The following is a 23,976-nucleotide window of genomic DNA, read 5'->3' as shown; positions in this document are numbered from 1 at the left end:
AAACCAATGATTTTTGTAATGAAATTTATATAAAAACTAATGAATTTGCTAAGACATTTTGTAAATATACATTATCTTGACATATTAATTTGTTTGAGTGTTCCAATAAAATTATATAAGATTATATGAAATTTCTAGTTCATCAGATGTTAAATTCACTACCTTCTTAAATTCCATCTTGTACTCATTGAAATTTATTCTAAATCACATCTTTAGATCAAACACATTCTCTGAAATCTGGATAAGAGAAAGATTAAGCAAGTAACAGTAAAAGTCTAATTAGTCTATTTTACCTTCACCATCAAACATACGTAGAGAAATGATCAAAACCTTTTTATGGTCAGAAGTGGGCAAGTTTGTGGCATTATCTTTCATCTGGAAAAAACTCTTTTCTGCATTATTTCAGAAGGTCAGGTTTTCAGTCTTGTTTGGAAAAGGTTCAAAAATTTAAGAATAAAAGATTATCATGGAAAGTTTTTTTAAAGCCTTATTTCATGCTATGTCTTTCATGATTAAAAGTTTATGAAGTGAGATAAATTAATGACACAAAATTATTAAAAAGAAATAATTTGAATCGAATTGCAGTTTAACCATGATTATAATCTATAGTTATTTTATTTTGTATGGTAACACTATATTATTTAAGTTTTTTGAAATAGAATAATTTATATTAAGTTTTTAAATGGAAAAGTTTGACTGTTGAACATATACTTATATCCTGTAGAAACTCAAATTAAAATGAAGAATTTTATGAATAAATTAAATATAGGGATTTTTGGAATATCTAGATGATTTAAAATCAAACAAGTTTTCATGATATTAGTTACTAACACTTACTGATTATTGATTAAATGAAAGTACAGGCATTTTCACCTATATAAACTAACTCAAGTAATTCCCATTTTATTAGTATTTCCCACATATATAAATGAAAAAAAAATTTGGCCAAAACATAGTTATGTAGAGGGAGAAAGAGAAAGAGAATCATAGGCAGGTTCCATGACCAGTGTGATGCGAGGCTTGATGCAGGGCTCCATCCCACAACCCTGGGGTCAATACCTAGTAGAAATCAAGAGTCAGCTGCTTAACTGAATGAGCCACCCAGGAGCCCCAAAGCCAATAATTAAATATGTGCTGTTAGTGCTGGCATAAAAACTTCCAATTAATTACTCCATAATGAAAATGGCTGCCTCATATTGAACTTAATTGCATTGAAATGAAAATACTGTATGAGTTACAAAAAGTGAATTGATTAAGATTTACTCATAATACAGGGCAGTTCCACAAGCTTATTTTTTGGAATGATAGCTTTGAACAAGTACTTGAAACCATTCATCTGTCACTCACACACACACACACACACACACACACACACACACACACACACTTTTTTTCCCATTTGTTTCTATCAGGTTTGTGCTTATATGTATGGTTCTATAGATTTTTATGTGTGCGTATGTACACATGTGTTTTTAGGGGGGTATTGGAAGACTAGTTTACTAAAGAAATTATTACAGAGAAATTCTCAACTAAAAAGAGAAAAAAATGGCTGAAAAGAATACAATTAAATTGAATATACCATCTAATAAACAGTTATAAATTCAGTTTCTGAATTGTTTTCTGAAGTGAAAATAAATGTTTTCTATCCATCATGTTAGGATGTTAAAAGAAAAAAAATTACTCTAAAAGAAATTTACAGTCTACCTGAGGGGAAAAAAAAATCAAGTAGCAGCACAAATGATATTTTTAATAGCTGGTTGCCTGGACAGAAACATCACACTTTTCTCAATCCTAGAATTTAAATATCAAATTTTCCTAATCCTAACCATTCTTAACCCTGACTGTACTTGAAAATGGAGGAAATGGTTTTTAAAGACCCACATATGCTGGCACTGATGAAATATAATGATTCCCAATTTCTGGGATCTAAGTTTTTTGTATGTTTGACAATTTCTGCAAAGTAAAAAACTTTATTTTAGAAATTCCTGTTCATTTTTAACATATGTTATTTCATCCCCATTTCTGAATAATTTAGTTTGATATAAATTTTTTATTGATAATTACTTTTTTTTAGTCTTTTAAAGATACAATCCAACTGGATTATGGCTTCTTTTTGCTATTTCAATTCCTTTATAGAAAACCCACTGTATCTCTCCAATTGTTTTTTTTAACTAAAAATCAACCAACCCCCCCCAAAACCAGAGCTGTTTTATGAAGTATACTAGATATACAAAAAGGTCTTAAACGTAAAGCTGAGTGAAATCCATGAATTAAACCAATACAACCAATTCCCATCTATGAGAAATAAGGTTCCTTATTTCTTCCAGAACCAGTGATCTCAAGATCTCTTAGAATAGTTTTTAATTTTTTAAATGTTCATTTATTTTTGAGAGAGAGAGGAAGTGCAATTGGTGGAAGAGCATAGAGAGAGGGAGACACAGAATTCGAAGCAGGCTCCAGGGTCTGAGCTGTCATAACAAAGCCCAACCAAGGGCTCAAACTCCCGAACCACAAGATCATGACCTGACCCAAAGTCAGATGCTCTACCCACTGAGCCACCCAGGTGCCCTATTCCTTAGAATTGGTAATTGCTTCCTATAGCTGGTATATATTATTCAGTCTTCTAATAAACTTTATTATTTTTGCCTGTTTTTTTATTTATATAAGAGGGATTATACAGTATGTACTCCTTGGTGTTTGATTTCTTTTTTCAACATTGTGTTTACAAGATTTCTGCATTTATGCTGGAGTAGTATGCTTATTCTCACTGCTATATAATGTTACATGGTGTGACTATGTCATAATGTATTTGTTCATTCTGCTTTTGATGACTTTAGGATTCACAAGAGCAGTTTTGAATATTCTAGTACATGTTTTGTTTTTGTTTGGTGAATTTGTATTGTAATACTGTTGGGATTCTATCTAGGATTTAAATTTGCTGGATTATAGGTTAGACATATTTCACCTGAGTAGATACTTCAAAAATATTTCTTAAAGAGTTGTACAATTTACACTTTCATCAAATATATATATAAATTTTAATTGCTTTATATGTCATCATTACTTGATGTTTTTCATCTCTTTTGTTTGAACCGGTGTGGTATGGTGAGTTCTACTAAATGTTTTTCTTTTTTAAGTGTGCTTATTTATTTTGAGATGAAGAGAGAGAAAGAAACAGAGAGAGAGAGAGTGAGAGTGAGCAGGGAAGAGGCAGAGAGAGAGAGAGAGAGAGAGAGAGAGAGAGAGAGAAAATCCTAAACAGGCTCTGCACCAGCAGCACTGAGCCTGATTTGGGGCTTGGACTCATGAACCCTGAGATTGTGACCTGAGCCAAAACCAAGAGTTCGACACTTAAATTACTGAGGCAGGTGCACCTGAGTGGCTCAGTTGATTAAGCCTCTGATTTAGGCTCAGGTCATGATCTCATGTTTGTGGGTTCCGAGCCCCGTGCCAGGCTTTGTGCCTGGAGCCTGCTTCAGATTCTGTGCCTCTCTGTCTTTCTGCCCCTCCCTGTCTCATGCTTCATCTCTCTCTGTCTCAAAAATAAATAAAACATTAAAAAATTTTTAATTTACTGAGGCACCCAGGAACCCCCCAAATGTATTTTTATTTTCATTCCCCAATGATTAACGTGGTTGGGTATCTTATGCTTATTGGCTACACGGTTATCTTCTGCTATTGAATGTCTTTTTAAGGCTTTTATCAATTTTGTCGATTTTCTATCAGGTTTGTGCCTTTTTCTAGTGTTTGCTTTGCTTTGCTTTGTTTTGCATTCTTGATACAAGACCTTTAATAAATATCAAATTGTGAATCTGAGTCTTAAGATTTTCTAATTTCCTTTATTATATTCTTCAGAGAATGGTCATAGGCCGAGTTCTAGTTAGCATCCTGAATTTGGAAGCATAACCCAACTATATTATTATGTTTATTTGTCAAAAAGCCAGGAAGGTCACAGCAGAGACAGCTTCTCCCTGGTACAAAATGCCCAGGGCCTCAGCAGAGAAGATTAGAACAGCAGAGGCCTGGAATCATTAGCGGAACCCTTCCCTTAAGTTTCTGACACCTCGGCTGCCCTGACTCTAATGTGAGGCTCAGCTCGAACAACTGAATGGAGCATCTACCTATGGCCTCCTCTTCATGCAGCTTGACCTTCTCATGGCGTCCTGCTGAGCTCCAAGAGGGAGATTTCTGGGAGGGAATCTCCTAATAGCTAGTATTTGGAAGCCATGTGACTTCTGACAAAGCTACAGGAGCTACATAGCATCATTTCCTCCACATTCTGTGGTTTACAAAAAAAAACAAAACAAAAAACCCCAAAAAACAAAACAAAACAACAACAACAACAACAACAACAACAACAACAACAAAAACCCAGGCCATCCCAGATTCAAGGAGGGCAGAATTCAGTTTCTCCTCTTGGAGGGAGAGTGCTAGGCCTATACTATAGAAAAAGATTTGGAGTATAATACATTGTTGTAGTCATCTTTGTAAAAAATATAATCTTCCACAGTATGTTTTTTTTTAAGTTTATTCATTTATTTTGAGAGATCCAGCATGTGTGGAGGGGTAGAGAGAAAGGGAGAAAGAAAGTCCCAGATAGGCTCTGTGCCCTCAGTATGGAGCCCAATGCTGGGCTCAATCCCACAAACCATGAGATCATGACCTGAGCTGAAATCAAGAGCTTGACGCTTAACTGACTGAGCCACCAGGCGCCCCATAATATGGATTATTTAAAATATGTTTTGTTTAAAATGTGTTGTGCTTCCTAAATAAGAAGATTCACATTTTTGGGGTTTTTTTTAAATCAATTCTGGGTCATTCTCAGTTATTATGTTATTTTTTAGTATAGTCTTCCCCTCATTTTCTCATTTTGCTTCTTTTTGAAATCCAGTTAGGCAAATTTAGGGCCAGTTTACCATTCGTTAATTTTTATCACCTTTTATTTCTACTTCTTGTATAAGCATGCTGTCAACTTGAGTGATTTCTTCAACTTTATATCCAGTATCATTTCTTCTCTTATTGTTTACATCTACCTGACTATTTAACTTAATTCTGGATTCTTATTGTAAAAGATTACACTTGTCAGGTCTAGAAAACCCATTTGATTTGTCATCAAACATATGTGGACTTGTTCAATAATATATTGTTCTTAAATCACAGATGTGACTTTACTTCTCATTTCTTATAAGGTACCTACTTGCATTTTATATCTTATAATGTACCTACTTGCATTTTATATCCGATTACTTAATTTCTGAGCTGACTGATTGGGCTGTGGTGTTGTGTCTACTGAGGTGGTGTTTCTACAGATTCTCACTCATAGTTGCTTCCTTGTGTGTTTGATGATTTAGGATCCTGAAACTTAAATCAGGATGTTACCTGTAAAAATCCTGTGACACCTGATTTAATTCTGTCTCCTTTGAGAAAAGTTGCATTTTTAGGTGAATTGAGATGGCACTATCTCATGTCATTTTAGTTTAATTTCTTACTTTCTTAGTTTGGGAGTTCCCATAATACACTCTTACTTTAAACTCAGACTCCAAAGCTGCATGAAGTTAGGACCAAATTTTCAAGTTTTCATGGGCAGTATTCTCCCCACTCAGCACCAGTAGAAACAAGAGTTTCTAGTCATACATCTTTATAAGGGGGCATATTTTCCCTAGTACCTTTGTGGCTAGTATCTTTGTTTTCCACAGGTCTCAGTGTTGACCCAACAATTTTTGTAAACCCAAGGTATTGTTTTTAGTTCTTGAAAAAGTAGTTATACTGCAAACCTTTTGGTTTTAATATCAGGAAACATTCCCCAGATAGCTATGGTCCCATTGTACTTTACCACCTCTGTTTTCCACTGTCTTTTCCAAGTGGGAGCCAAAGAAGGTCTTTTGTTCGTCTTGCTTTGTTTTCTTACTTATGAGTTCAGCTATGCTTTTTGAAAATGATATATTAAATCCAGAGTTTTTGGTATTATAAATCAAGCTAATTTTTAAGGTGTCAGATCTGCTTAGCATCTAGAATAGAAGTCCTTCTGAGGTATGCTTTTCCAAACACTTTATAAATGTACAATCTAAGTGCATTATTTATATGAAATCAAGGCTATGTGATTTTATAAACGCTACAAGCTTCAGTATTACAAGGTTTTTTTGAAAATTAATTTTTATATACGAATTTTACTCAATAATTTAAGCATTTTGAAATAACAAGTCTTAAAAATGTGAACATTTTTTATAATTTCTCTGAGGACAATTTGAATGCCTTCCAATACGAGTCATTATGTAATTATAGGCTATTTATTAAGAAAGATGGAATTTTATTATAATATTCCTTATAGCTCTTACATGACTATGTAGGTGATACTCCTCTGTCACCGTGTGTACTGGACCTGCCCCCATAGCCTTTAGCAGGACCTTGACATTATTTCCAGCAATGATAGCTTGTATTGCAATACCCTAGCATTGACCCTTTCATAAAAGATTTATAAATATTGCCTTGTAAACAGCCTGCAGATCTGGGTTTCTGGGAACCAGGGAGGGCATTTTTGATAGTGGAGACCTGGCCTCAGGAAATCCTTCATCTTCCCTCTTTAACAAACCCATTGACCTTTGGAACCTGGGACAGTAATAATCCTTTTGGTCTGGTATTTCTTAGTGGGAATTCACTAGAATTTCTTCTTTCTGGAAAATTTTAGTAGATAAAATTAGCAGAAGTGCTGAACTTGTACTTTGTATATGCATGCATAAGCTATAACGGTATAAACACCTAAAATAAATCTAACGGTTAGCTTCTTACATGTGTGAGGGGATGTCCTTTTAAGACAGAGTTACCTTTTCCTGCGCACTGCTAATTAGAATTAGGAAACATGAGGGAAAATTACGGACTCTACTCCGCAACAGAAGGATAATATTTAATAACTAAGACTCTTCAAGAATGGAGTAAACATACATGGGGAGAATACAATCCCTGACATTCAATACATTAAACATATTTTAGAAGAATAGTTGTTTCTTTTAAAGGGCATCTTGCATTTAACCAGGGATATACCTGAAAACAGTCCCATGCTAACGTCGGGGCCTATCACCGTAGGGTGCTAATCTATATCCATTACTATATAGAGAAATTTGCAACTTAAAACAAAAACGGTGTAGTATTTCACATAGAAATAATTTGCCATCTCTCAAACACCCCCGTACTTTAAAGGTAGACACAATCCTGAATTTTTTTAGTATTATTTAAATTGAATCACACAGCATGTATGTATCCTTTCATGTGTCTCTAACCACCTAAATGATTTGTTCCCAGCTTTTGCCATATTTTATTTGATTTGTAACATTAGTTTATTCGTTTTGCTTTCAGATAGTAATGAGGATGGGAATAGATGACGATTTCTTTATTAATTTTAGTACTTATGGACATGAGGTTTATTACTCATTTTACACTATCTGAATTGTGCTCTTTCAAATACTGTTGCACATATATTGTGGTACACATCATTGCACATAGTTTTTGGGTGTGTTCAGCTTCAATACAAACCTACCCGTTTTCTAAAGTGGCTGTACTGAATTCATTCCCGACATAATGTATGAGGATTCCACTTGAGCTGCATCTTCAACAAAATATGCAGGCTTTTTATTTTTGTTTCCTTATGTTGCTATTTTAGGATCTTTTTATTTTTGCTTTGTTACTCTTATGTGTGCGTGGGAGCACAAGTGTTTGGTTGTATATTCATTACAGGTTAAATTTTACTTTTCTAATGTGAGATGTGCATCTTTTCAAATGTTTATTGACCATTTATATACTTTTTTTGTGATATGCCTACTTCATTCTTTTGTCCATTTATATGGACATTTATATGTTTGTTTATTTTTATTTAATATTTATCTATTTTCTTAATCGATCTATAGCCTTTTGATATATCTTGTGGATACAGGGTTTTTTTTGTTTTTATATGTTGAAAGTATCTTTTCCTATTATAATGGCTGCCCTTTTTATTTGAGTGGTGCTTATTTCTTTTTCTTTTTAGTATAACAAGTCTTATTACAGTCCAATTTTTAAATATTTTATTATATAGGTAGTGCTTTATGTTTGTGATCAAATAACATTTTTAAATGTTATTTAAATAACATTTTAAAAGCTTTATTTCAAAAATAAAAATTAAAAAAATAAAAGCTTTATTTTTCTAACATTGAAGTTAAGAACTGCAATCTACCTGTTTGAACTTCACTGTATACTTTCTTTATAGGTCAAAATCACTTTTTTCCCATAAGAACATGAACTGGTTATTGAAAACTATCCATTCTCAATTCCTCCATAATGTTACTTTTGTCATAAACCAAGTTTCCATATTTACATTTGTGTGTTTCTGATGACTTTCCTGTTAAATTGGTCATATATTGCTTTATATGTAATAATTCCTTGCTGTTTTAATTATCATAGTTTTATAAAAGACTTGATAACCAGTGATCTATGCTTTCAATTTTGAGTTTTTAAGATTACTGTGGCTAATTGTGAGCATTCATATTTCTATATGTATTATAGATGAGCTTGTGAAATAAACTAAGAATCTCATTGAAAACAATATTAAGAATGAAATATTAATAATAAGAACCATTAAAATAAATATTAAAGAAATGGAATATACTTTGTTAATTTAGATTAATTTAAATTCTTTCAATAATATTTTGTCACTTTCTGTGCATAGGATTTGTTCTTTTGTTAGATTTATTACTAGGTATTTCATGTTTTTCAGTGCTAATTAAAGTGGCAGGATTTTTTACCTTTAATTCTTAATTGTTGCAAAATAGTAAATATGAAAAAAATAGAGATTTTTATATTTCTCTGTATCAAGTGGATGTGGCATACTCGCCAATTTATTCTTAAAGTATATTAAGAATGTTTTTCAGTTGCTTCATATACAATATGTCTAATGCAAATCATGGATATTTTATTTCAACTGTTTTCAGTTTTTGTTCCTTTCATTTTTTGTTCTTGTGTTAATATACAAATTGGTATTTTCAGTAAAATGTTGAGTAGAAGGATTATTTGTTTCATTCACAAATTAAAGGAAATCTATTTTCATCATCAAGTATGATGTGGTTGTATGATTATTTCTCTTTACATTTTTATCGATTTTTACAAATGTATTTTGAGGCTATATTATAAATTCCATAGTGAGTAGTCTCCAGTAACACTATAATCAATTTCTTTTATCTGTTGTGTATTTAATTTTTCTTATATCAAGAAAGAAAGTCTAATGGATGCTCTCCTTATTGTGATCTTGCCTCAATGACTCCCTTGACTAACTGAATGTTGTGGAATTGGTGCTCTAGAATTGCAAGAGTGATCACGAGAGGATTTCAGCTTTTACTTCAATTCATGGAACATTCCCCAGTCACCATCCTGTGAGAAGGCCAAGAGTCATGTGAGACCACATGCTCTAGTGCATTCATAGCTCTATCTACACCCCACCCCGCCCCCTGCTCAGAGGCAAGAATAACTGTCAGTCTTAAAAATGAAGCTTGTTGGGGCTCCTGGGTGGCTCAGTCAATTGAGCATCTGGCTTCAGCTCAGGTCATGATCTCACAGTTTGTGGGTTTGAGCCCTGTTTCAGGCTCTGTGCTGACAGCTCAGAGCCTGGAGTCTGCTTCAAATTCTGTGTCTCCCTCTCTCTGACCATCCCTTGCTCACCCTATCTCTCTCTTTCTCTCTCAAAAATAAATAAAACATTAAAAATATTTTTTAAAAGTGAAGCATGTTGGACATCCAGTCATGTTGAGCTTTTGAATGAAAATTACTCAGCTGAGCTAGTCAACCTTCAGAATCATGACAAATAATAAATTATTATTTAAAGTGCTATGCTTGTAGGTAGTGTTACTACTCAGGGAAAGATAACTAAAGTGAGTTCTTTATATATTAGGAATTTTTATATTTTCCTGACAGATTGATACTGTTTGGATTATTAAATGAAGCTCATCAAAACTAATGATGTTTCTATTCATAAACTATATTTTGTCTGATATTAGTATATATGCAGCAGTTTTTTACTCTACTTGCTTATTGTTGGCATAATGTATATTTTTAATTTTATATATGAAGCTCTTATATGTATGTATATATTTGACGTTTGTCTCATATAAATGCATAGTTAGATTTTGTTCTGTGATCCAATCTGCCCTACTTTATCTCTTAAGTAATGTATTTAGACTGGATTCATTAAATTTAATTGTTGGTATATTTTTATTTAAATTAATTATATTTTGGGGGTACCTGTGTGACTCAGTTGGTTAAGTGTCAGACTCATTTTCTCTTAAAATCTTTTAATAGGTGTCTCAATTGGTTAACTGTCCAGCTTTGCCTCAGGTCACGATCTCACATTTTGTGGGTTTGAGCCCCGCCTTGGGCTCTGTGCTGACAGCTAGCTCAGAGCCTGGAACCTACTTTGGATTCTGCATCTCCCTCTCTCTCTGCCGCCCGCCACCCCCCCCCCCCCGCTCATACTGTCTCTCTCTATCTCTCAAAAAAAATTAAAAAGTAAATAAATAAAAATTTTTAATGTTTATTTATTTGTGAGAGACAGAGCATAAGCATGAGCAGGGGAGGGGCAGAGAGAGAGGGAGACGCATAATCTGAAGCAGCCTCCAGTCTCCAAGCTGTTAGGAACAGAGCCTGATGCAGTGTTTGAACCCATGAACTACAAGATCATGACCTGAGCTGAAGTCAGAAGCTTAACTGATTGAGCCACTCAGGCATCCCAACTGTTGGACTTCTGAAATCAGCTCAGGTCATGATCCCATTTCATTTTTAATCTCAAAAGCTCATTATTATACATTATATTATTATTTCCAGTAGTTACTTAGGAGTTTACAGTATGCATCTTTAACTTATTAAAGCTCAGTATAGGTATTTTTAGATCTTTTGTTTGTCAGTAAGTACGTTTATTATGTTTTGGGTGGGCATATAATTTTAGATTGGCAGTTATATTTTATAAATAATTTGAAGACATTATTTTATTATTTTCTAATTGTAGATTTTATTTTTTCCCTGTCAAGAAATTAGCTGTCAGTTTTATTATAGCTTTGTAGAAGATGAAATCTTTTTCCTTCAGGTCCTTCTGTATGTTAGCACTTTTTGTGTGTATCTTGTTTTGTGTTTCACTGTGATGTACCTAGGTGTAGTTTTCTCTGTACTTATCATTTTGTATTTTGTAGTATTTTCTTATTTATTTATTTATTTATTTATTTTTAGAATATAACACTATTTTTTTAACATATGCAATTATTTTCCATCATTTACAATACAGTAGTTACAATGACACTCCAAATGGATAAGCAAAGTAAAAAATCAGAACCCCAACTTCTATTTCATGTACTTAGACTTATACAGAAATTAGAAGGTTAAGTAACAACTAGTTAATCACCTAATTTCACAGCTATCTGAAGTGGGAATCGTTATATAGCAGCTTATCTATGATACATTCAAGATAAATGATACAATCTTTCTTTTTTTTAATATTTTTACATTGTAGTTCTTGTAGTATTTTCTGAATTTGTAGTTTCATAACTGTCATCAATTTTTAACATTGACTACTATCATTACATCAAATATTACTTCTTTCCAATTTCCTATCTTTTATTTGCAAAATTCTAATTAAATGTTTACAAGACTGTTTAATGAAGTAACATAATTTTCTTTGCAGGCTCTATGGTATTTTTAAAAATTATTTATGTGTCTGTGCTTCATTCTGGACATTTTCTAATTTAGTTTTCAATTCACTAATTTGCCTAAGTATAATCTAATAAGAATGCCATGGAATGAGTTTCTAATATTATTATATGTATTTTTATTTATATAACTTCCACTTGAGTATTTTTCAATATTTCACATCTCCGGAGAAGATCTCCATGTTGCCATTTATATTTTAAAACATTAATTAGAGACAATTTGAAATCTCTGTTTGATATCTATATCTCTTCTGGCCTTATTTCCATTATCTCTTTTTCTATTTTTGTTACTTTTTATTTGATAATTTTCTATTCATTATACAAGATCACATACAACAAACTGTAAAGATGATTAAAATGTCTTGATGTGGTGACTTTCCTCCAGAGAAAAATTAATTTTGTTTTGGCCAGGCTGTTGTTCAAGGAGCAAATCATTTTAATTTAATAAGGATTACGCTGTTTAAAGCTGACTTCTAGGGGCTCCTGGGAGGTTCAGTTGGTTGAGCATCCCACTTCAACTCTGGTCATAATCTCACGATTCATGGGTTCAAGCCCTGCATCGGGCTCTGTGCTGACAGCTCAGAGCTTGGAACCTGCTTCTGATTCTGTGTCTCCTTTTCTCTCTGCCCTTTCACTGTTTGTGGCCTCTCTCTCCCTCTCTCTCTCTTTCTCTCCCCCCCCTCAAAGTTGAATAAACATTTTTTTAAAAGCTGAATTCTAGTTTTTGTGTGAGCTGATATATTTTAGTTTGCCTTTATTCCTGAAATATATTATCTCAGGTTCCCAAGTGAACACTTGGAATATTTACTAGACTATATTTTAGTAAGAGAGTGAAGATGGGGCTTGTTGGGTGTATTAATATTATTACCCAACAAGCATATGCATTGTACTACAACAGGTAAGTGGCACTAGACCAAGGGCACTTTTTCAAATCATCACAGTAGTGTGCATAGGACTAAGTTCTTGTAGATTTTAGTAACTACCCAGACACAGTATTAATTTCAATATATGGTATTGTATATATGATGTATTGTATGATTTAAGTACAAATGCTTTCACATTCTAATTTTATCTTTTTCTCCAAAGTTTAAAAATTAACATAATGTTGAGGAATATTATTTTGTGTAAACTGAATTTTTATAAATATGAAAAAGTAATAATTTACATGTAATTAACAGACATTTCAAAACAATTTTGGTAATATTGTTATAATAAAAATTATAGTTAATTATTGCCTATTCTTAACAGAGGTTAAAACTAATTTTTGGAGAGATGAAATGATTGAGACCATATTTCTTGTTAGAAACAGGGTTAGGACCACTGTACCTGACAAATACACTTGACATGCTCTCTACCTAAAACAAAACAGTAATATGAGGTGTGTGTGTGTGTGTGTGTGTGTGTGTGTGTGTGTGTGTGTGTGTAAAGAGATATACAGATGTGTGTATGTATTTTTTATGAGTTAGAGTGAATGTAGACATTTGTGTATGACAAATAATTAACCATATATATATGTGTGCTGAAAACCAGCACTACCTTTATCACTGATAAATCCCAAACCAGATCACATATTTTCTATTTCTCATTCGAGAAGTTTTCCTCATTTGGAAAGTGAGGAGCTCTAAAGACGGACAAACATGCATGTTTACTTATACATCTGAGAAATATATTTGTAGGACTTAATAGATAAATGTAATGTCTCTTTATAGTACTAATGCCAATATTCTTTTATTTCTCTTTTATATAAAATCCCATTCAGGGAAGCAGAAATGAAAAATGATCATGACTTTAAAATTATTAAGTAAAAATATTAAATAGTCAATGTAGATATAATGGAATTTTAAATTGAGATTTTTAGAGAAGGTGTCTCTTTCTCATTGAAATTCTTCATTTTCAAATGAGAAGTGATAAATGGCTGATCTAATAATACAGGTTTACCATTGGCAGACACAGACCTGGATTCCAGCCCACTTACACAAATTAGTTATTTGTAGTATGCAAAAAGTCATTATTTACCCTAACTTGTTTTTGTGCCTCAAGTGGACCCTACATTTCTCTGTAATAAAGTAGGGGATTATAATGTTACGTTTCCCATTCTTTTATTGTAAGTTAGTATGTATAAGGGCAATTAGCCTTTTGGTATTGAAAATACCTACTTAGTAATATTATTATAAATATTATCATTGAAATATATATAGAGAAATATAACTGACTTTATAGAAATATAATTATGTAAAAGTATATAACTACATAAGTATAGAAAGAACTTTTACCCTAACAATATATGTAATATGAATTCCTTAGAAGTTATATGGAAGCTTCCGAAGACCTTCACAATTTATATTTGTGACCAAAGTGAAACATTCATGTAACCTAATGTACTATTTTCCAATTGCCAGTCTAATACTTGCCTTAAGAAGGTATGGATATAAATCTCTATTGAAAGAACAATGAAGTATGTTACAACAGTAAAAAAAAAATCTAGAAAAACCCCAAATTATATTTGGCAGACACCACAGCCAAATCCATAAATAGAACTCTCTGGAAGATCAAAGGTAACAATTGGTGTATATTCTACTGCCTGGGTCATATACAAGGATTTTGCAGTTAATTTGAGGTTGTGCATACGGATTTCAAAAGTGAAGAATTGGGGCTTAGTTATTTTCCTTTTTGAGAGTTTGGCTTTCTTATGTATTCTATTATATGGGAGGGAGAATCTCTCTTTTAAATGATGTTATAATTTATGCTTATTTCCATTGCAGATTCAAAAGTAATATTTTTCATGACTAAGGTCAAGAAAAAACTCTAAGCTCTGTGATATATTTTAGTATAATAGTTTATCTGGTGAATATTCTTAATGTTTATAAAGGGTAATTTACCTGTCAATCCAGAACCACAGTGGCATACAAATTAGAGCCTGTGAAGAAAATATTTAAGCATAGAAGCAGCAGGAAAATTGAAGAAGAGTAGGCAGCCTCCAAAAATGGTGCCATTGCATTTTCTCATTAAAGGAAGCACAGATCAAAAGATGGCATATTACATAATATCCCACTGTCTTACAATATTTACTAAAATACTAGTAGTGCATGGATGTTGATTTCAACTAGACAGTACATACATAATGATAGCTAGATGATTACATTGAATGTGTTAATCTTTAAGTTCATGGTCATAACTGAATTTTGTAACTGTTAATGATTTGGCTTGCCCTCAATTTCGCCAGGTTACTAGCTTCAAAATATAAACACCAATATAATTGTATCAGTTCTGTACTTTGTTTTTGCAGTTCTTTAACAAGGTGCTACTCTTTTAAATACTGATATTATAAAATATACCAAGTTTATTCTGAAACCAATCTTAGTGTGGTCTAGCTATCACACAAGCAGAAAATCAGGATAATTAGAAGATCATTGGTTTTGGTTCCATCTAATAATCCAAAGTACTGTGTTTTCACTTAGTCATAATTACATACAACTCTAAAAACATCTGGTTAAGCTTAAGCAAGATCTGATTAATTAAGAAAAAAATTCTAATTTGAATCGGTTTGCTTACATCTCATTTTTAAGAATTCAAAGTAATATATTTCAAATTCAAACATGCATAACTTTTGGAAAAAATAATTCACTCATGATATCTTATGCCATTAGCAGCTGGTGATGGACTTATTCATGTGTATTATCCATCAGAAGTAATGAAAAAATTAATAAAAGATTAACAGCAAAAACCCAATAGCCAAAATATTAAGGTAGCATTAACTTTTATCTATTCAGACCATAATATATTTATGGTATATGTAATCATTCCTTTGCAATATCACGTCCAAATCCCTGAAAACAAATCTTCTTCACCAAGTAGCCCATATGAATTCTTCATCTGATTTGTTAGTTTTGGCAACATCTGTATTTTTTACAGGTCAGGACATAAAGAACACACTGCAAACTTAATGCCTCTAAGGGGACCTCCTTTCCCCTTTCACTAGCATTTTGGAAGGCCGAGCAGCCATTCATCCAGTGTGCAGTACTAAGCATTTCAGCAATGTACTTGCAGCTGAAACAATTATACAGTATCATGGAGAGATGTGACAATAGAGGTAATCAGTCTCTCAAGGCTATAATGTGTTCCTTGTATGCATGGTTACAAGTCGGGTTGCCAGCAAAGAGCACTAGGGCTAACACACGGGGCACCTGCCATTACAAACACATAAAAGGATGTGGAAATGTTTCAACATGATCTAGTAAATGGATGGTACAGCTATTTCATCAAGTTTAAATCTAATTGCTTTAGCCCTTGTCACACTAATGGCAACAGGGTTCTCCTTACTGCTGGTTCAGAAACAATGTTGCTGTGTGTCCGTTAGGGCAGTCCTTCAATCTAAAATGAAACACTATCTGTATGCTTTTACAGGATGGGTATGCAAAGGGTAGCCTTTTAGAAAACACACGGAATTCTCGTTCTCCATTTTAAAGCATATTTGAAACACTAACAAGCCTTAAAACTTAATGGAACAAACACAGGATATATTGAGTCGGGAAAGTAGCAAACATGTCAAAGGAAAGGACATAACATGCAGCATTCTTTTTGGAAAATAGGATTTTTTTCACTAATGGTTACAACTTTCTGTGACCCATTTAATCCACTAATAAAAGGAATTTGACAAATGTCTTGACTTCAGGTAACTAGTAAAAAAGTTTCTGATTTGACAGTAGTCGACTTTCTTTTTTTTAATTTTTATAATGTTCTTTTATTTTTGAGAGAGAGAGAGAGAGAGAGAGAGAGAGAGAGAGAGAGAGAGTCAGACAGTGCGAGCAGGGAAGGATCAGACAGAGAGGGAGACACAGAATCTGAAGCAGGCTCCAGGCTCTGAGCTAGCTGTCAGTACAGAGCCCGACACAGGGCTCGAACCCATGAATCGTGAGATCATGACCTGAGCCAAAGTCAGATGCTTAAACAACTGAGCCACCCAAGTGTCCCTATAGTAGTCAACTTTCTACCAAAGGGGGCATATCCTTATACTGCACGTTTCAATAATTTATTTATTTATTTATTTGCTTACTTTATTTATTTTCTTATTTACTTATTTTTGGAGAAAGAGTGTGTGAGCAGGTTAGAGGGTCAGAGGGAGAGTAGAGAGAATCTTAAATCTTAAACAGTCTCCATGCTGAGCAGGGAGCCTGATGTGGGGCTCCATCCCTCCCAAGACCCTGGGATCATGACCTAAGCAGAAATTAAGAGTTGGACGCTTAACCTACTGATCCACACAGGCACCCCTTATTTAATTCATTATTAATTGAACCAAGCGTGTATGCATTTGACATATACTTATTGAGGACATAGTCTGCACTTGACACACTATTTATAGTCAGGGCTCCTAGAGCTACCTTTGTTTTGGCTTCATAAGGGTGATAATTAATTTAAAATGATTGTCAACTACTACTAGCAAAACATGGGGCAGCAATTGACAGAAAGACATCCTTTCTTTGACAGATGTATATGGAAATTAAGAGAACCATTTTGGTTGTGTTTATGACAATAAAAGAGTTAATAAATCACTGATGACCAGAAGTATTTTACCAAAAAATAATTTTTTTGTCTATTGTCACTGCTGGGAAAACCACCAACTGGAAAGGGGACGGGGTGGGGTGATCGGTTCCAAACAGTGGAATAAGATCATTAAATTGTATCTTCCCTGAATGTCCCTGGAGATAATTTTAGAAATTTGTTCAGGTATACTTGAATTCGTACTATTACTATCTATTGGGTTTTGTGAGCTGGTATCAGGATACAAACACTTCTGCAATCATAAGCTTCCATATTTCTAAACAATTGAGTCACATGGGTTCTTAGAACACAGTTCCACTTGCAAGTTGAATATTACCTGCTTTTTCACTTATGGTGAAGAGCTTATCTTTTTTTTAATTTAAAAAAATAATAATGTTTTTTTATTTATTTTTGAGAGACAGAGAGAGACAGCACAAGCAGGGGAGGGTCAGAGAGAAAAGAAGACACAGAATCCAAAGCAGGCTCCAGGCTCTGAGCTGTCAGCACAGAGCCTGATGTGGGGCTCGAACCCACGAACTGTGAGATCATTACCTGAGCCAAAGTTGGACGCTTAACTGACTGAGTCACCCAGGCACCTCAGAGCTTATCTTAAAAATCACACAATTACATGGAAAGGAATCCAACTCTTCTGTAGAATGAAGAGATTATTGTCACCCTAGTCTCTATCTTATAAGTAATATTTTTATTAATAATAAAACAGGCAACTCTTATAGAAAACTAATAAAATGAGTGTAAGGAGCCATATTGTAATGTATTAAATTAAACATTAATGCACGGGCTCTCTGTAGAAGGAATATCAATATCCATATACATTTAAACATGCATTTCCATATATAATTATCAATAGTCATAAAGAGGCTATTTTCTACAATAAAATTTTTATTATATTTGATTTCTAAATAAGGGGTGATAGAAATAGTGTGTAAGTCTTCATGTTCTATCATTGCAACTTGGTTTCTGTATAACTGAGAAATATTTTTAAAATTTTATTTCATGAAACACTGTTTCTCAATCATTACTTTAGAATATGTTTTAGACCTGGGTTGTGAAATGCAAAGCAATAAGAACCTCTGGGATAGTATTAAGCAGACTCGATCAGAAGCAAACCAGGAGTGCCTGGGTGGTTCAGTCGGTTAAGCATCTGACTCTTGACTTCAGCTCCGGTGAGGATCTCATGGTGTGTGAAATCAGTGCAGAGTCTGCCTGGGATTCTCTCCCTCCACCCCACCCCTACCTTGGATATGTGCAGAATATAAATAAATAAAATTTTAAAAATAAAAAAATCATAATTTTAAGGGATTTACAATGTAGTTAATGAGAAAAGACAAAAGTGATAAGAACTTCCTCTCATCAAATTCTAATTTCAAAACATCTTGTTATGTGAAACCTCTTGATTTATGATCTTGAACCATTGAAATCTAGATTTGAGGCATTCTGAATTAGCAAAAATTTTTTAGAGAGAATTTACCACTGTGGTACTCAACTCAAGAATGTGAAAAATTATACAACTTAATTGCCAAAAGTTATTTATGATCTTGATAAACAGACTCACCATAATATATATTTTGGGACGTCTCCCTTGCATCTCTGGTATGTGAACTCTGGATTTCCATCATCCTCTCCAGTTTGTCTTCTCCACTTCCTTAATTTTATAAACTGATACCAATCACTCAGGCAATTACATTTGCCTGGCCTTTGTTATTTTCTCATATTTGATTAATAAAGACTTTTGAACAACGGCCTGAAAAGGAGTTCTATTTCTGTCCAAAGTTTTGTCCAGCTTCCTTATATTGTTTATTTTCAGTTGGGTCTTGCTTGCTTTCAGAATATGTTGTGACTGATAAGTTCTGGTAACAGCTTATGAAACCACATGAAAGGTCTAGGTAATATGATATTGGAGTTCAAAAGAAGTAAATCTTCCCTCTAGTTGACAGCCTCATGGAGGAGTTAAAATTGGGTTGCATCCTGGGAGATAGATAGGGTTTGAATCTGTATAATTGGAGAAGATTTCTTCATAGATGAAAGCAAATATCTGTATCTAGATAGATAGATAGATAGATAGATAACCTCTCACTGCAAACAAAATTAAGTAGTGCTTTAAATGGCAACTCTGTGGAGCAGTGAGAAGACATGCTTAATAATAGATGGATACGAACTACATAGATTTACTCCACAAACATAAGCATATAAATAAAGCGTAAGTGTTTTTTTTTAAACAAGCAACTTTTTCATTTAACAATGAACAATGTCTGTTCATTAGTCTTATTAACAAAGAGTAAAGTGTGCTTCTTTTTGAAGATCCTTCCTTCTTATTTGCCCAAACTCATCCTGCTCAAGTATAGAGGGGGCAGGGAAGTGTATTCTAATAGTTTTCAAATGTCAGCATATCTGAGGTTAATTTGGATTTCTTTTTTTAATTAAAAAGTTAATGTTTATTTTTTAGAGAGAGAGGGAGACAGAGACATAGACAAACAGAGAGACAGAGAGAGATGGAGACAGAGCATGAACAGGGGAGGGGCAGAGGGAGGAGCCACAGAATCCAAAGCAGGCTCCAGGCTGAGCTGTCAGCACAGAGCCTGATGTGGAGCTCAAACTCACAAACCATGAGATCATGACCTGAGCCAAAGTTGGATGCTTAACCAACTAATCCACCCAGTCTCCCCAATTAGGATTCCTTATTTAAAAAATTCCATGTTTGGGGCACCTGGGTGGCTCAGTCACTTACAACAAGCATCCAACATCATCTCAGGCCATGATCTCATAGCTCAGCTCGAGTTTGAGCCCTGCATTGGGCTCTGTGCTGACAGCTCAAAGCCTGGAGCTTGCTTTGGAATCTGTGTCTCCATCTCTCTCTGCCAATCCTCCTCAGTCCCTCGAAAACAAGTAAACATGAAAAAAATTCCCAGGTTCTTCATCCACAGTTCTGACTTAAGTGACAAGTCTGATGCAAACGATTGGTCGATCACTTAGTATTGGATATACTGGTCTCTTTGATCTCCATGATGGCTGTTGAAAATCAGTCCTACACTATACCAAAGATGTTTTCACCCTGCATTGACACCTATGCTTTTCCAGATTCAGGCATTGCCATTGTAGGGGTGTGTGTGTGTATGTGTGTGTGTGTGTGTGTGTGTGTGTGTGTGTGTGTGTGTGTACATATACACATACACACATACATGTTCACAACTATTTCTCAAAGTACCACATTGCTGGGCCATGAGAGACATCCAACCATGACCTTTTATAGAATTTGACCTTCCTGTGTACCTTGCAATACTTCTCTGAGTTGCTGCTACCTCAGATCCAAAACCTTCTCATCCCCTGGTGAATGCCTTTTTTCAGGACCTGTCTTAGTCATGCAATATTTTCTCCCTTTCATCAGTGATCAGTTCTCTATCCAAAAGTAGTGAGCAGGGATGGTGAAATCACTGAAAATGACAATTAAATACTTAAACTACTATAAACAACCATAAGTACAACTGCAAAGTTCATCTTACAACCTATTTTCAAGACAAAAATGCCTATTGTACTATATTAACCTAATTAATAAGGTTACTTACGGGGCTGCAGGAGCAAGAAACCATAGCTAGACTTTTTTTTTAATGGGTCTACATATTGTGTGTGTGTGTGTGTGTGTGTGTAGCAGTAATAGTAGTAATTCTTCTCTCATTAGACTCCTTTCATTCTGGGAGTGATGCAACAATGGCCAAGAAATAAATAAGGGACCGTCTTTCTTTCTCATATCAACATTTGTTTTTCATGGACAGAATTCTGTGATAGATGATAGATGTTATGATTTAGCAAAACTATAAGCATTGAGATATAATTCCTGAATTTAAATTTTTTATTTTGTTTCTCATTGTTGTCAGTCTTTTTATAACTAGGAATTAAGAGCAAGTATGATAGAAGCAAGCCCTAAAAATTCTTTGTAGCATTTGTCATGAGGAAGCTGAGGTACAAAAGAGGATTTTCCTAAAACTACCATGGAGCAACATGCTCTTATATTACATAAAATGTAATTTTACAACCATAATATGTGTCTCATTCTGAAGGGAAAACAGTTTTATTTCTAAATTACTGTGGCTGCTATATTGTAGTTTAGCTCTATAGTTTGTAGTTCAACAGAAAATTTTTATATGGAATTTCCAAAATATTTTGGGAGTGTTGCTGTTTTCAAGGGAAAAGCTAGAAGATTGTAGAAGTCGTTGAGAGACACATTTGCGATTCACTTTGCAAATACAGTTCTTTATATCACTTGTTCTTTAGTAAATAAACAAGGGACTGTGTTTCTGAAAAAGCTTTTAAGGCAATTTCATGACAGTTTCATGATTTGCAATGAATAAAACACCAAGCTTGGCTTTTACATGCTATAAATGATGTGTTCATTTGTGAACACATCCCGTGGCTACCTTTTACTGTAAGGTAAGTCGTTTAAGGATTCAGAGTTACCTTCGCAGAAAAGACATTCTAAAGCCCTAGTGCATTGTTTCTTTTAAAGAAAACGCTTTTATTAGGGTCTAAAATAGCATCTTAAGATTTATATAGAACTTATAAAAAATACATGACTTTTGAACATCAATTGAATGAGACTCTTCTCTTTTGTCCTTGAGGAGATTTTCTGCCTTCACATAGTAGTTGTGATCTTAAAGAATGTGATAAAAATAAATAGAGTCCTTTCCCCACTGCAAGTCATATATTCCATTTTTCAGCTTTTCATCCCTTTCTCACATTCCAGAACTGATATCTTTCTAGACCGCAAGATTCTTCATTTTTCTGAGGACTTGCAACTCAAACGGAAGCAAAGCAAAATATGTATCTCAAAACTTATTTAAAAGTTTACAAAATGCAAAAGCGAACACATTTTTAAAAATATCGTCCTAGGATGTTAAAGTTGAACTAAATAAGTACAGTTTTCATGAAATACCTTTACCGTTTTATGACTTCCATGGTTAAAGAATTCATTTCAAGGTGGAGGAAAGACTGAAATTTACAGAAATATAATTTATTCAAAATAAAACAGGCACTGAGGGAAGAGAGTTTCATGAATCCATCACCTGATCAAGGAGCATAGAATTTGAGCATTCCAATAGATAGATACACCAGTCTGCAATAGTATAAAACTTATTCAGTTGTCCACAGAAATATTCATGCATAAAACTGAGCAAAAAATATGAGCCTGCAAGTTCTAACAAGGAAACAAACGCTACAGTTGTTGCTAAAATAGGAAGGGAATGCTCATAGAACACAAAATCTATTGTTTTGCACCAAGAGCAGTGTTTAGCGGTTTAGGCATATTGCACTATGTAAAAGAGAAGAAATACCTGCCAACCTTAGGAATGACAAAAGAGTCTCATAATGTTACCTGCTATCTCTGAGATCAGAGTCTCTGCCGGAAAATTCCTGGTTATTATCCTTTTACAACAAAATTGCCTTTTAAAGTAGAAAATTCTTGGTCATTTGAAGAACCCTCCTTACAGTTTGATGGGAGAAGAGTTCAGTGAGGTCTTCATAACTAAAGCTGTTGAGGTAGAGAAAGGACATATTAGGTGTGGTAAATTTTAGTGTATCCCTTCCTAAAAATAAAAAAAAATAATCAAGAATAGGAGCACGTCCTATACCATCCAAGGTCATCTCTCTGACATGTGGGCACAACATACAGATTTGCAAGTGTGGATCAACTTGTCCTCCAGTGATAAACATAAAAAGCTTTCCACTTTTCTTCATTTTGGGGGTTTATATTGAAGGTTTTCTTTTAAGTTTATTTATTTACTTTGAGAGAGAGAGAGAGAGAGAGAGAAAGAGAGAGGGAGGGAGAAAGACAGAAGATGAGCAGGAGTGGGGGAAGGGCAGAGAGAGAGGAAGAGAAAGAATCCCAAGAAGAGCAGAGCTCGATGTGGGGCTTGAACTCACAAATCAGGAGATCATGACCTGAGCTGTATCAAGAGTCAGATGCCTAGCTGATAAGCAATTGTTTTGCTAATTTCATATCTTTATTTTCTTAGGTCTTTCATGAAAATGAGAGAGCCCAAGGAAAAAATCCATGCCTACTGTCTGTTGGCAAACATAGGGTCAGGAAATTCTGCTCCCAGTCAAAAACAAGAGAAAGAGAGAATGAGAGAAAGAGAGAGAGAGAGAGAGAGAGAGAGAGAGAGATCCTGGGGATGAAATATAAGGTCCAGCATCATTAGGGAAGGTAAAGCAATATGAAATACTCGAAGAAAGAAACAAAAGAACAAAAGAAGAGATGAAAATTCACAGAAATCAAACTATACAAACAACAATACACTGAGATAAAAAGTGAACTTTAGGGAGAAAAAAGGAAGAACTATACCTACAGTAAAATTTATATCCATGATAGCATAGAAAAGAGTAAAAATAATGCAGGGAGATTGTATTAGTCATGGGATGGGGAAAAAACTGAAATGTTTCTAAACTATTGGTGAAAAAAACCCCAAAAGATGTTGAAATGATAATAATGAACTCACACATAATGAAGCTAAATAACAGAGCCTCAACAAGTCAAATCTAAGGAAAACAGAATAGTTGAGAGAAACAAATGTCATGTGCCATATCCTGTTCTAATAACTTCACAGAAACTAATTTAATTCTCACAAGACTGAGGTAGTTACGGATGTCATTATATTTACTTTAGAAATTAAGTCACTACAAATTACCCAAAGAGGCTAAGTAATGCAAAACTAAT

Source organism: Suricata suricatta, chromosome 1 (assembly GCF_006229205.1).
Source record: "Suricata suricatta isolate VVHF042 chromosome 1, meerkat_22Aug2017_6uvM2_HiC, whole genome shotgun sequence".
In the NCBI taxonomy this organism is placed as follows: domain Eukaryota; kingdom Metazoa; phylum Chordata; class Mammalia; order Carnivora; family Herpestidae; genus Suricata; species Suricata suricatta.
Note: the sequence above shows the minus strand (reverse complement) of the source record.